The sequence below is a fragment of the Dipodomys ordii genome, unplaced genomic scaffold, assembly GCF_000151885.1.
Source record: "Dipodomys ordii isolate 6190 unplaced genomic scaffold, Dord_2.0 Scaffold74, whole genome shotgun sequence".
Classification (NCBI taxonomy): Eukaryota; Metazoa; Chordata; class Mammalia; order Rodentia; family Heteromyidae; genus Dipodomys; species Dipodomys ordii.
The window spans coordinates 781,223-796,705 of record NW_012267290.1 but is presented as its reverse complement, the minus strand read 5'-3'; positions in this window follow the sequence as shown (position 1 = coordinate 796,705).

The window sequence follows — 15,483 nt, the reverse complement described above, 5'->3', positions numbered from 1 at the left end:
TATCTATCTATCTATCTATCTATCTATCTATCTATCTATCTATCTATCTATCTATCTATCTATCTATCTATCTATCTATCTGTCTGTCTGTCTGTGGACTATAGTAATCTATCTTCTACTTACCTGTGTCATCTACTCTATGTATCATCTGCCATCTATCCTGTGATTGGCTCGTGTGGGGCTGGGTAAGTCTGATAGGTAGGGCAGTCTGGCAGTCTGCAAATTCAGGTAAGAGTTGAGGATGTAGTCAAGTACATTACATAGGTAACACTTGACCTTTTAGCCAAAAGGCTAAGAAGTGATAGCAGGTTAGAATCTCAGATAAAGTTCATATGTGGCAGAGTCGTGAGGAGGTTCCCCTCCTCCTCCTCCCTCTCCTCCTCTTCTTCCCTTTCCTCCTTCTCCTCTTTTCCTTCCCCCTCCCTTTCCCCCTCCCTCTTCTTTTTTGTCAGTTGTGGGGCCTGAACTCTGGACCTGGGCGCTTTCCCTCAGCTCTTCAGCTCAAGGCTAGCACTCTACCACTTGAGCCCCAGTACCACTTCTGGCTTTTTCTGCTTACGTGGTGCTGAGGAATCGAACTCAGGCCCTCATGCATTTAAGGCAAGCATTCTACCCCTGAGCCACCTTCCCAGCCCTTTCTTCTTCTTCTTAAGGGCATTCCAGTCTTTGCTCATAAAGCCTTCATCTGACTGAAGGAGCCCACCTCACCGAGGAGGATTCTGTTTTGTTTAAGCCTATCCTTGTAATATGCTCACAGCTAAGAAATAACTCATCGCGGGCTGGGAAGGTGGTTCAGTGGTAGAGCGCTTGCCTTGCATGCTCGAGGCCCTGGTTCGATTCCTCAGCACCACATAAGCAAAAAGAAAAAAGCCGGAAGTGGCGCTGTGGCTCAAGTGGTAGAGCGTTAGCCTTGAGCTGAAGAGCTGAGGGACAGCACCCACGCCCAGAGTTCAGGCCCCACGACTGGCCCCCCCCCCAAAAAAAAAAAAAACTCATCGCATCATCTAACCTAGCATTCAACCAGGAACCATTGCCTGTCCAAATTAAGTGTTACCGAGAGAATGAAGGACTGTCCCCCCAGCATTGTTGCTGGGCTCCTTAGCAGTCCGCTTCTCCCTTGCTATCCTCAGCTCCCACTAATGCCTTCATGATTCTTCCATTTCTTCTCCTTCAATAGCAACGATCCAGTCTCTGGCTTCCTCCATCATCCACCACCGCAAGCTGCTCACTTGCCACCTAACTAGCCTGATTTTTCCGATACTTCTGTTTATTACAGCTGTCCAGTGAGCAATGAGCTCCAGGAAACCTGGATTATACAAAATCATCTTTATAAAACATGCTGACATGCCACAAAGGCAAAGAAAACCACTGTTCATTTAACGTTTACAACAATGACTGAATTATTGATTATAGATAAAACATTCTTGATATAATTGAGTTATATGCTTATATTGTATACTTGTTGGAACCTCTTTTAATACCCGAAGTGTGTAATAATGTTTTGTTTTTATTTTTGTTTTTTTGCTGATCCTGGGCCTTGAACTTTGGGCTTGGGTGTTGTCCCTGGACTCCTTTTTTGCTCAAGGCTAGCACTCTACCACTCGAGCCATAGTGCCACTTCTGGCTTTTTCTGTGATTAATTGGAGATAAGAGTCCAATGGACTTTCTTGCCTGGGCTGGTTTTGAACCACGATCCTCAGATTTCAGCTTCCTGAGTAGCTAGGATTCTAGGCATGATCCACTGGTACTTGGCTTTAGAATGTATTTTTGCATAATTCTTGTATGGATTGGCTTTGTAAATAATATGAGGATCTTTTGTTTTTTTTTTCTTTTGGTGCTGGTCCTCAGGGCAAAACTATGAGCTTTTGTGCTCAAGGCTGGCGCTCTGCCACTTGAGCCACTTGAGCTCTATTTCCAGCTTTTTGGTAGTTAACTGGAGATAAGCATCTTACAGACTTTCCTGCCTGGGCTGGCTTTGATCCATGGTCCTCAGATCTCAGCCTTCTAAGTAGCTAGGATTACAGAGGTGAGCCACCACTCCCAGCTAATTTGAGAATCTTTTATGGAGGATATATGCCTTTACTTTCCTTATATTTCTGATGCTTAGTCAACTTCCAGCCCTAACAAGATTTCCACAAGGGATATTTTCTTTATGAGGGTGTGCTTTGAGAAAGCGTTCTCTGGAATTTATGTTAGCCAGTTCGGGGTGCCTTCATTACCCCCCACTATCCTTGTCTTCTGTCTTCAGGGCCTGGCATTGCTGGAAGCTAGAGCCCATAGCCTCTGCTGTTAACCTCAGAGAAGAGTACAGACATCTCTCATTAAATCCTCATCCCAGGATCAGGTCAAATCCATTAAAGAAAAAAACCCACAGAAACCTGGCATGTTTGTCTTGTAAGAAGAAATCAGTATTTTTCTTGCTTTCAGACCCGAGCCTCAAGCTAACATCCATGTGCATTTTAAAAGGAAAAAGTCTTCACCAAAATCCTCTAATTCAACTCTGAAGAAAAAAGCCCCTGGGACCTGGCTTACTAATTTATTTTGAAAGAAGCTTTCTGTTACCTGGCCCCTGAGGGCTACCTTCAGGGAAGCCTCTGCCCTGGGGCCTCTTCTAGCCCAGCTCAGCAGGGGAGGAAGTTAGAAAGGGGCTGGAGGGCACAGCCAGAAGTGCCGTGAAATGGGCATCTGGAGGCGTCTGAGGCCCTGTGTGGCTGATGTGGAGAGGAATACACGGAATACACTTGGTCTTGACTGAGCCAGCCTCGTGCGCACCCACGCAGAAGAGGAAGGGCAAGGGCAAAGGCTTGGAGGCGAAGGGAACGGGGCCAGAGCAGGAGGCAGCAATCAGCCCATAAAAACAAGGAACCCTCAGTGACAGGAGGGAAAGGAGAGCGAGGCTGACCTTGGAAAGAGCTGAAGGTCAGATGGGATGAGGGAAGCATAATCTCTTTCAGAAGCTGGAAAGAGGAGCCGGAGAAGGCTCAGAGCTAGAGAAGAGGCAGAATGCAGGGTGTGTTTGGGAGGAAAGAGTCTGGGTAGATTTGGGAGTTGGAGGTACTTATAACAACAACAACAATAATAATAATAGGGCTTCAGTCTTCCCACACCCTGCCCATGGGCTATGCTATCCAGGTAAGAACCAGGATTAGACATTGTGTTTGTGTCCCCAGACTCCTGTAATGGTTCTCCAGCTACTAGACAGGGCCGTGCTGTTTTGACGGAGAAGGTTGGGAGAGGAAGAGCTACTTACCTGTTCCCAGGAATTTAGTGAGCACCTGCTCGAGGGAGGCTACGAGAGAATTGGAGGTGAGCTTCTAGAATGAAGGCCATTCATCCCCAGGGTCCTTCTGGCTTGGGGGAATCAGAGACATCTTGGGCAAATCTCAGCTCAGGCTGGGTGCTGAAATAGGGTTGGTAACTGTGGAGGATGGCCCGAGGGAGGGGCTGGGGCCAGGCCTGCTGAGTCTTCTCCTCGAAGATGCCAAGTCTTTTTCCGGTTTATTTTCCCACCACCCCGGCGGGCAGAGAGTGGCGTCTTTATTTTTCACAAGAAGAAAGGTTACCATTGGTGGCTCATGCCTGTAATCCCAGCGAGACAGGAGGCGTAGGTGGGAGGATTGTAATCTGAGGCCACATTGGCAAAAAGCAGAATTACAGTCAACTCTCAAAGAACACAGAGACTTTCATAGCTCTTCCCAACTTGGAGTGTTTTGTACACTTTCCTCCCTCTCTTCTCCAGCAGTAGAAACTCTTGCCTTCCACAGGGAAAGCCTGGTGCTCCATGGGAACCTCTGTCCTTGTGAGGGGAAAGTCAGGAAGGTGATGGGTCTCTGCTTCCGTTAACTGTGTATCTTGTCCAAATGGGTCAGGTTTCCTTCTCTGTAGAACAAGGCCCTGGCTACCCCCTCACCCCTTAACTGGATGGGAGAGGAGGGTGGGTGAATGCGGTCATGATACTCAATGTCCATCGGTGATAATGGGACCACTTGAGGGAGCGGGTGGGGTTGGGAGAAGCGGGGTGAACCCAGGGACTCTACCCAGGAAGATGGCCACAATGACTCATCGCAATCACTCATGCAAGGGGAAGGGAGCCCAGAGACACAGGGCCTTCCTGTGTGCGGCAGGCTCCTCACAAGCCCCGCCTCCTTTAACCCGCCCCACCGGATGCCTATTTCACTCTGCAAGGTGGGATCCGTGTGAAATAATGGAAGAACGAAGGTCTAGAGGGGGAAGTCAGGTTTCTGGGTCACACAGCTAGGAGCAACAGACACAGCATTGTACCCCAGCTTGGTTTGCTCCATGTCATTCTATATCCTGGGGACCCTTCCTCGGGATCCAAAAATCCTCTCAAATGGGGGGACACAAGGAAGTTGCGTTAGCTTTTGAGATGTCATAGCAAGTATCACAGACACCTCTTCTTTCCCTGTTCTTGACAGGTCAAGGTGCCAGCAGGGTGGCTTCTCTTGGGTCCTCCCTCCTGGCGTGTAGGTGACCTTCTTTCCCCTGAATCCTCACATGGTCTCTCTCTGTGGGTCTGTGTCCTAATGGTGTCTTCTTATACTGACGTCAGTCATATTGGACCCTCCCTAATGACTTAGTTTACCTTACTTATACCTGTAAGTCACACTCTGAGGTACCGCATGGGTGTGCACATGTGCGCCCATGTGTGTGTGTGTATCCGTATGTGTGTGTGAGAGCGAGAGAGAGAGAAAGAGAGAGAGAGAGAGAGCAAGAGAGAGAGAGAGAGAGGGATCTTCAACATATGAATTTGAGAGAGAAATGACTCAGCCCAAAGCAATAGATACGTTTAATTTCTTGTTTCTATCAAACTTGGTCAATAAAGTTCTGTTCATTGAGTATCTAAAATAGATTTACAATGGGTGTGTAGACTGGAGCCTCACTACCATTTTGAACCCCATTTAACAAAGCATTGCGGTGGGTAAAGGTGGCGTTTAAATCCTCTGAAGAACCTGGAGATTCGGGACTTGGTGTGACTCACTGAGGGACAGATTCAAGCTGGTGCAGCCTTCTCTACGCTTGCAAGAAGAAGTAAAACCTGTCATTAAAGAGTGGCTCGAGTGATTCATTCAGCAGAAGACTGCCCTAAACACCGCCGACAAATTATTGAAGATAGGGTGAAATAATAACTGCTTTAAATCTTGGGGAAGTAAATTCTCTGTGATGTGACTGTCGATTCTGATATTTTCAGCTTTGTTTATTCTTTCCAGCCTTTGCCTACATTTTTTACATAATTGCAACTCTTGGGTCTGTCATCTCATATTCTGTGTTAGAGGTTTAAAAAAAAACAACTTGTTACTTTAGTTGTAGATTCACATGCAGTTGAAAGCAATACCGAGTTCTATATTTTCTTGACTCAGTTTCCTCCAATAAAACTATAGTATCATACCACACTGAAGATGTGAATATTGATACAGTCAACATACAGAAGGTGGCCATTTTTATCAGGCCCATCAGCAGACCCTTTTATAGCCAGCCCTCACCGCTAGTCTGGTCCCACTCTATAATTTGGTCGTTTTGAGAATATTAAATAAATGAAATCACACAGTATGCAATCCTTACACTGTGGCCTTTCCCATTCAGTATAATCTCTGAATAGCCATTCCGGTTGTTATCAATCATTTGTTCTATTACTGAGCAGAATTCTATTGCATGGATGTTCCTCAGTTATCTACCACTCACCTGCAGAAAGAAACCCGAGTTGTTTTCGACGCTTTGTACTGCTGTTACAACTAAAGCTGCTGTCGATATTTGGATGAAGGTTTTTGTGGGACGTGCTTTTATTTCCCAGCAATAACTGTCTGAATGTGGTCGAGGGTTGGTTTGGTGATGGTCTGCCCAGCTGTCTAGAGTAGCTGTTTGTTTTGCATTATTCTCAACAGTGATGTGTAAGTGACCTGTCTCTTCTGCATCCTTGATAGTATTGTTATATTAATCTGGTCTTTTTTTGTTATTATTGTTGGCATAAATACCTGGGAGAAGAAATTTAAAAGGAAGGAAAAGGATGTTTCAGAGATTTTGATTCAAGGTTAGCCGGGTCCGTTGCTTTAGGTCTACGGTGAGGCAGAGTGTTGTGGTAGTGGGGTCACCAGGCAGAGGATGCTCTCCTCATGGTGGTCAGGAAGCGAAGAGAGACAGACAAGGGGCTGGAGACAAGATATGCCCTTCCAAGGTGTCCTCCAGCTTGGCCCCATCTCTGAATCTCCATCAGTTCCCAAAATAGGACCACGAGCTAGGAACCGAGCCTTCAACATGAATCGATGGGTGGCATTCTATATTCGAGCAATTGTACTTCATATTGGGATTATTTATTCTTTTAGTTGTTTGGTAGGTGCACAATATCTCACTTGGTATTTTATCCATCTATTTCTCTATATAATCTATCTGTCCATCTGTCTTGTCTATTTCTCTCTCTGTCTCTCTCTCTGTCTCTCTTCTCTCTCTCCCTTGCTTAGTATAATGTTATTTCAAGCTGTTTGTCCATTTTTGTAATTGGATTTTATTTAATATTGTGCTGAGAGATCTTTCTATATTTTAGGTGAGTCTTTTGTCAAAGACTTTATTCCCTCCAGTCTTCTATTGCTTCTTTTTTCTTTTCTCTTTTTCCAGTACTGGATTTGAACTCAGAGCCTCAGACTTTCTAGGTAGGCTATACCACTTACGCCACAGCCCAGCTAGCTGTCTTTCCATTCTCTTAATGGGCTATTTTACAGTGTGGACGTTTTTAATGAAACCGAATCCTATGAATGAACCATGAATGAAATCAATTGTTTCTTTTATGGATTGCGATTTCAATGTCAAGTCTAAGAACTCATTGCTTACATCCTGAAGATTTTCTCCTGTTTTTTCTTTTTGTCCTAGCAGTTTTATAGTATTATGTCTTACATTTAAGTTTGCAATTTATTTAAAAATTGATTGTATACAATATTGTTTGTTTTTTAGACTGGTGCATGTCCTTGGACTTCAGTTCCATTTGTTGAAATGCTATGCACCCTCTGTTGCCTTTTTTCACACTTTGGTCAGAAGTCGGCTGTGGATCTCTGTGTGGGTCTATTTCTGCATTCTTCATTCTGTTCCATTCCTCTATGTATCTGTCCATTCACCAATACTGCACAATTCAGGGGCCACGTGACATAACAAAACAAATTGATCCCTCCTGACTTATTCTTATTTTCCAAAACTATTCCACCTATTACCATTCCTTGTGAATTTCATAACAATATTCTTGGTATCTGAAAGAAGTTTTGCTGGGCTGGGAAGGTGGCTCAGTGGTAGAGCGCTTGCCTTGCATGCCTGAGGCCCTGGGTTCCATTCCTCAGCACCACATAAGCAAAAAGAAAAAAGCTAGAAGTGGCGCTGTGGCTCAAGTGGTAGAGCACTAGCCTTGAGCTGAAGAGCTGAGGGACAGCGCCCAGGCCCAGAGTTCAGGCCCCCCCCCAAAAAAAAGAATGTGAGAGTAGATATCCTTTTCTGTTCCAGATTTATGGGGAAGATGTTTTACTATTAAGCTTAATACTATGCTTTTATCATTAAGTAATATATTAGCTACAGATTCTTTTTTCAAAAAAGATATTATTTCTCAAATCGAGGAAGTTCCTCTCCATTCCTATTTTTAAATTTTTATTTCTAGTTGTCAGTCGTGGGGCTTGAATTTGGGGCCTGGGTGCTGTTTCTGAGCTCTTCTGTTCAAGGATAGTGCTCTACCACTTTGAGCCAAAGTGCTACTTCTGGTCATTCCAATTTTTTAAATAAGCATTTTCTATGTTATGAAGGGTACTGAATTTTGTCAAGTGCTTTTTACATGTTGATCTGATCAGGTAATTTTTGTTCATTGCTCTGTTCCTGTGGTGGGCTGCATGGATGGAACTTGAATATTGAGTTAGCTTTGTTTCTTTGAAGTGAACTTCATGATGTCACAAGGTATAATTTACTTTTATAGTGCTGAATTCCATTAGCTAATGTTTTGTTAAAGATTTTTTAATATTTATCGTCATGTCTATTGACGTCTATTGAGCTCTTATTTTCTTCGTTACCTGGTTTAATACATAAATAAAGAGCTCAAGAAAATGAATTTGGGGAATGTTTCCTTTTTTTTTTTTTTTGTCGGTCGTGGGGCTTGAACTCTGGGCCTGGGTGCTGTCCCTCAGTTCTTCAGCTCAAGGCGAGCGCTCTACCACTTGAGCTACAGCGCCACTTCCAATTTTCTGGTGGTTTATTGGAGGTAGGAGTTTCACGGTCTCTCCTGCCCGGGCTGGCTTTGAACTGCGATCCTCAGATCTCAGCCTCCTGAGTAGCTAGGATTACAGGCGTGAGCCACCAGCGCCTGGCAATGTTTCCTTTTTTTCTGCTTCTTGGAAGAAAATGTAGAAAATTAGTGATGTCTTTAAATGTTTAGTAATTTTTTTCCAGTAAAATATCTGTGCCTGGAAATTTCTTTGTTGGAAATTTTAAATGATCATTTTTTTCCTGAATGATTATAGAACTGTTCTGGTAAACTATTTCTCATTGGTCAGTGATGGTTGTTTTCCAGAACCTTGCAATAGTGCTATCCTGTGGACCAAGACTCAGTTACAATGGACCCTGGCGTATGTGGGGGGGGTGGGGGGAGACTCATTCTGCTTTAAACTATGGACCTATATGTAAACCATCTCCTATTTTGCTGCTTTCTTTCCCAGGCAAGGGTGTCTCCTGCTTCTTTCTATCTGTGTGGCCATTCAACTTCGGGGAACCGGGGCGGAGGTCACCAGCCGCTCTCTAGGAGGGAGACAGATTTGAGTTCTAACCCACTTTCATGTCTTCTGTGACTGAAACTCCCTTGGGCTGTTCGAACCTCATTTGCCCATCTGCAAAGGGGAGCAGTAACACCTGACCCTCAGGACTACTTAAAGAGTTAAGTGAAGTAGCATTTATTCCTTTCTCCGGGTGCACTTTTCAGCCTTTTGACTAAATAATTTGCCATCACTTGGAAGGTTTCTCAAAGGCTCAAAACAGAAAACCCAACCCCATTCAGTCATTTCTTTATTCCCACTTCTACCAGCCTCCAATGTCTCCCTCCACCCCCCAGAGAGAGGATGCTGCAACCTGGGGCTCCTAAGAAACCCATGAGAGGTTCCTGAGCCTGGACAGATAAGACTGAGTCTCTCTGTGGTTCCCAGAGGGGAGAGACAACAATGGCCCAGCACACAATGTTAACTGTCAGCACCGGGTATTGTGAAATAAATCTCCTCTTGCTGTCAGGAAGAGGACAATGCATCTCCTTGACTCTCTTTCTGAGTGTCCCCTGCCTTCTCCAGCCCTCTTTCCTGTGTCTCAGCGCTTTCCCAATGGAAAGCAGGACCCCAGCAAAGGTGCACCTCCCGGCCTGGTGCTGATCAGCCCCTGTCACAGATAGCAAATGCTTTACTTTCTAATTTATGATCAGAATGCCAGAACAGTCCATTCCTGGGCTCTAAGACTGACAGGCGGTGAGGGTTTTAAGTCGTTTGACCTTGAGCACAGCTCTGGCTTGAAACAGACCTGAGCTGTAAAAATCTATGCACCTCTCCCCACCGTGCAGGCGCCGGGAGCAAACTCATCATCGCTCACACCACAGGCCGATCGATCCGGCCGGTCTAAGCTGGGATTGTTTATGCAGCCATTGTGCCATGGTGCTTCTATGTGGGAGAAGAGAGTCCCACTGTTCCCTTGGCCTGTCCAGGCTACAAAACTGGGCGTGGTTGGTAGCCGTCAGAGCCTGCTGCGGATGGCTGGAACAAGGTATTGTGAAGTTGGTGGCCTAAAATAATCAAGAGTGATTCTCTCTCCACCTGAGAGGTCAGAAGTCTGCTGGCTGGCAAGGCTGCACTTCCCGTGGGACAGCCCACCCCCGGTCCTTCCAGCTTCGGGTGCTGTCCTGGCATCCGTGGCTTGCAGTACCACATTCATCTGTGCCTATGTCCTTAGGGCTGTCTCCTCTGTGTGTCTGTCTCGGTCTTTTCTGTCTGACTCAAATCCCGCCTCTGCCTCTCTCACAAGGACGTTGCTTGTTGGATTTTGAGCCTGCTTGGATAATCCTCTTCTCAAGATCCTTAACTTAATCACATCTGCAAAAGCCTTTTCCCAAATAAGGTCACAGTCACAGGTTACAGAGACTCAGTGCCACTATGCTTTGTTTTATCACGGAGGAAAAAGAATGATTTCCTGTTAAATGACTTCCAGATATTTCTCTGTAGTTCTATGGCTCGATGTTTGGATTTCCAAAGATTTCTGCAAAGGTACACCAGCTAGCTAGCATAGAGAAGTGGTAGCTCTTACGCAATGGGCACGATCCCTATCACTCAGCTATACCAAGAGAAAAACCTTAATTGTTGTGCTATAGGGTTTTTTTTTTTTTTAAATCACAAGCTTCATTTACCTAATAGAAGAAAACACAATTGCGTCACTTGAAAGATGTCTAAGTGCTTCCGTGGTTTCTTAGCCCTTCTAGAAAGGCGCCGTGTCCCCTCTCCTGGGTTGGTTCTAACTCCCCCGTGTAGGTGAGCTGTGGCTCCGACTGCAGCAGTCCTCAGGGATCCGCCTGCCTCCCTCCGGGCACAACCACACAGCCCTGCCTGGGGCTGCCCAGGGCCACCTGGGGGCAGCCATGTTGGTTTCAGAGTCCTTCGCTGCCTGATGGTCAGTGGTTTGGAGGCATTGTGCGCTTACTTTGTCCACTTTCTGACAGCCTCACCACAGAGAGAAAATCTCAGTGGAAGCAGACTGCGACTGGACTTGTTAAACCTAAAGCGGGCTTTGTTCCTGCTCTAGTTCCTTTGTGACCCCTTTCCCATGTCAGCTCCTGGCCTGGAAAGCCGAAAGGTCAGAGGTTGGCTGAACCAGCCAAACCCAGCGCTAGAGCTGCCCATCACCGCCTCTGCCGCGGACTCCCAGCGCACTGGGTTTCCTTCGCCTTGATCAAGTTAGATGGCCTGCACAGAGGCAGAGATGGGGGCTCGCGCTAGTGTCCAAACTCATTCATTCTGGCATTTATTTTTGTAGGGGAAAGTTGTCCAAAGATGCACACAAATCCTGTAAGAAACACAACTAAGTTCTGGAACTTATAAAGCAGCAGGCGAGGTCTGGCAGGCCCGGCAGCCGCGGCCCCTCTGGGTCTCACATTGTTTTCTTCACACTGGGCTCCAGTCCATGTCTGGTCCCTCCCAGGTCTCTGCAGAGCCGCAGGTTCTGTGCCAACACACTTCACTGACACAGGGCGGAGAGACGGTCACCCAGATCCGCACAGGGCCCCCGCAAATCCTGTGGACCCCCGGGAAAGGTGGAGGTAGGAACTGTGGGCATTCAGATCCTTAAATTTCTCTGTCTTGTTGACCAGGCTCAGGCATGGAAGTTCCAGGGACAAAGATACCCAGCCCACAGGCCACGGAAGGCCCGTGGAACCATCTGGTACACAGCAGAACAGACACGCGTGCCTCTCATCAGCTGCCCACCACTGCCCAGACTGACCATTTGCTGGTATATGTGTCAGTCCTGGGGCTTGAACAGAGAGAGCACCTGAGTACAGGCCCGTAGCTTTCTCACACAAGGCTAGTGCTCTCCCACTTGAACCACACCGTCATGTCCTGGGTTTCGGTAGTTAGGTAGAGATAAGAGTGTCATGGACTTTCCTGCTGAGGCTAGCTTGGAGCCATGGTCCTCAGGTCTCAGTCTCCTGAGTAGTTACAGGTGTGACGTACCACTTTTGGGGTTCAAGGTGTGGCTCCAGGTACTGAGTTTGAGTCCCAGTCTTAGACCTTTTTTTTTTTTTAAAAGAATAGGGGCTGGGAAGGTGGCTCAGTGGTAGAGCGCTTGCCTTGCATGCCAGAGGCCCTGGGTTTGATTCCTCAGCACCACATAAGAAAAGAGCCGGAAGTGGTGCTGTGGCTCAAGTGGTAGAGCACTAACCTTGAGCTGAAGAGCTGAGGGACAGCACCCAGGCCCAGAGTTCAGGCCCCATGACCGGACCAAAAACAAACAAACAAACAAAAGAATATTATAAAAATCTACATGGCAGCTGGGCGCCGGTGGCTCACACCTGTCATCCTAGCTACTCAGGAGGCTGAGATCTGAGGATCGCAGTTCAAAGCCAAGCCAGGCAGGAAAGTCCGTGAGACTCTTATCTCCAATAAACCATTAGAAAACTGGAAGTGGTGCTGTGGCTCAGTGGTAGAGCACTCGCCTTGAGCTGAAGAGTTGAGGGACAGTGCCCAGGCCCAGAGTTCAAGCCCCATGACCGACAAAAAAAAAATCCACATGGCCCTTGGCAGGGCACAGGCCCCCACTCTGTTAGGAGAATGGGCAAGCGTGGACTTCCCTGGGGTGGATGGTCACTGTGCTTGATCTCCGAGTGGCTAAGTGTTAAAATCTAGCACAAGCATTCTACTTCTGCCCAGGCCAAAGGCAGTCACCACCATGGTGAAAAGAACATATGGATTATAAGAATGAAGCTGACGTTATTGAAACATTAATTTCATGCTCTTACAGAAGGTAAAAAACACACATTATTACATATGCTTCCGACAAGGCCATAGAAACTCACAGCGTCTCATTTGAACATACATTTCCTACAGAGTTACAACAGTACAAAGCATAATTTAGCTTTTGAGAATGCATTAAAAATCCAATAAGTACTTTATTTATGGTGAGGCTGTGCTGGATTCAGCAGTGTCTAAATTTAAGCTCCATGAACTGCAGTAAAAATTAAAAATGAGTAATTCAGCTTGCAATGAAAAGATATGTCTATCTTAGCCTCTCCTATTATGGTAATTCAGGCCTCTTTTGTGCATGGGAAATTGTAAAGTAAGCTCACCTCAGTACTATATTTTATAATAAGGATAATAAAATATAAAAGTGTGATAAATTCCACTTATTGTGATCAATTACTCCCTTTATAACCGGTCTTAATAAGGAAAAACTTTATGGTGAACAGATTGCACTAGAAACAGGATTGAAAAGCTAGCTAGCTTGCCTGCCTCCCTCCCCCTCTCTCCCTCCCTCCCTCCCTCCCTCCCTTCCTTCTTTCCTTTTTTCTTCCCTCCCTCCCTTCTCTCTCTCTTTCTTTTCTTTTTTTTTGGGGGGGGGTCCAGTGGTGGGGCCTGAACTTTGGGTCTGGGCACTGTCCCTCAGCTCTTCAGCTCAAGGCTAACGCTCTACCACTTGAGCCACAGCACCACTTCCGGCTTTTTTCTTTTTGCTTATGTGGTGCTGAGGAATTGAACCCAGGGCCTCATGCTTGCAAGGCAAGCGCTCTACCACTGAGCCACCTTCCCAGCCCTCTCTCTTACTCTCTCTTTCTTTCCTTCTTTCCTTTCTTTCTTTCTGCTGATATTGGAGCTTGAACTCAGGGCCTGAGCACTGTCTCTTAGCTTTTTTGCTCAAGGCTGGTGGTCTACCATTTGAGCCACAGCTCCACTTCTGTAAAAGTTTTCTCATGGCAGGCTTCCCAAGTTTCCTGTGTGAAAACACCTAGTAGTGGCCTGAGTATAGGATCCAGCTGTGCACAGGGGCTCAAGCCTGTAATCCTAGCTATTTGGGAGGCTGAGACTGGGGGTCCCAGGTTTGAAGATAGCTGGACCTCAACATTTGCAAGACTGCATCTCAACCAATGGCTGGACATGGTACCTGCTATGCCAGCTACAGGGGGAAGCACAATGGCTGGGTGCCTGCCATCCCCAGCAATCCAAAGACACACAAATAGGAGGACCACAGTCCAGGCTGGCCTAGACATAAATCTCAGGGGGTGATATTTTTGGTCCTGACATTTTTTCCAGGACTCTCTTTCCCCTCTGCCCACTCCTTGTTATTTATTTTTATTTTTTGACAATTCTAGGGTTTGAACTCAGGTCCTATGTGCTTGTTAAGCTGCTGCTATACTGCTCAGCCACACTCCTCGCTCTGATTTGGCTTGTTTTTCCCTAGGGCAGGGTGTGTGCTTGACCTGCGGTCTGTGAACTTTGAGGCTCCTGTTGTTACTGTGATCACAGGTGTGTACCATTGCATTTGGCTCCCCACTGTGGAGACAGAATCTTCCAGACTTTCCTGCCTTGGCTGGCCTGTCACTCTGTCGCTCCGATCTCAGCCTCCCCCGTTCATGACAGGCATGTGCTACCCAGGCTGGCCTCGAACCACAATCACCCCACTCATAGCTTCCTAGGCAGCTAGGCTTACAGGTATGACCCAATTTACTTTGTGAGACAAGGTCTCACTATGTAGCCCAGACTGGTCTTGAACTCATATTCTTCCTACCTCCATCTCCTAGGTGCTGCAGTTATAGGCTTGGGTCCTCCTGCCCAGCTCATTCTCCTCTCCCCCACCTTTTTTTTTTTTTAACAGTCCTAGGGCTTGAACTCAGGACCTGGGCACTGTCCCTGAGCCTCCCTGTGCTCAAGGCTAGCACTCTATCACTTGAGCTACAGCACCATTTCTGGCCTTTTCAGGGCTTTGTGTATGCGAGGTCAGCACTCTACCACTAAGCCATTTCCCCAGTCCTCATCATTCTTTCAAAGCAGCTTCCTGTATCATCTGCCCCGTCGCACACTGCTGCGGTTCAGACGGTGTCATGGGGCGGTGGACGTGATAGTTGGCTCTTTCCCTCACCAGAGGAAGGCAGTATCCATGAACCCAGGGACAGCCACGAGGCCTATGCAGAAGTCAGACAAACCCAGAGGCCCATGGGGATGTAACGTCGAGGTCCCTTGAATATGTAATATTCAGCTGCAAAACACCCAGAATTAGGTGCCAACTTTATAAGGATGCCCACGGATACGTGAACAAAAGATTGGATTCTCTCTGAGGCAGTACACGACAGTATCAAACTTGATCTGCAGCGCAGTCCTGGTAATTCCCAGGTAGAAACGGTCAAGTTGGTTTGGCTTCCCGTCCAGAGGCATCAAAGAATAAATCCATCTTCACTTTCTGAAAATGCTATGAAGGGGCCCTGCCCTGAGTGAACCTCACAAGAACAGCCCTGGATGGCACCGGCGGTGGGTGACCGCAGCGGTGCACGTGCATCTCTTTTTCTTTGGAAAACTGTATAGAGAACCCCCACTACGAAGGTGAGCCAGTGGTCCACGCTAGTGATTCCATAAAGCTTTGCAGTAGCCAAAGGTGCTAGCTGAGGAAACTTCGGGACGGCCAGAGTCATCGGGTGATAAATGTAGCCGTCAGAAAGCCATGCTCCCAGTACCACTCCTTGCAGGCCAAGACTTTGGCTAAGTGGCTGACATGCAGCCAGCAGGGCGAGGAGCAACCTCGAGTAATCCACAGCAAGTTGGTGTTGGGTTGCGTCAGGATTTCATGTTTGGCTATTTGCCATAATGGCCTGGCACGGATGGTCGTGGGCTGGTAAGGGTGGGCAGGCTGTTGGAAATGTTGCTCAATGGGGCGGTGGCTCATTGCTCGGGATAATGATTCTCACAGACACACCAGGTACCCACTTTTAAAATCTGATGT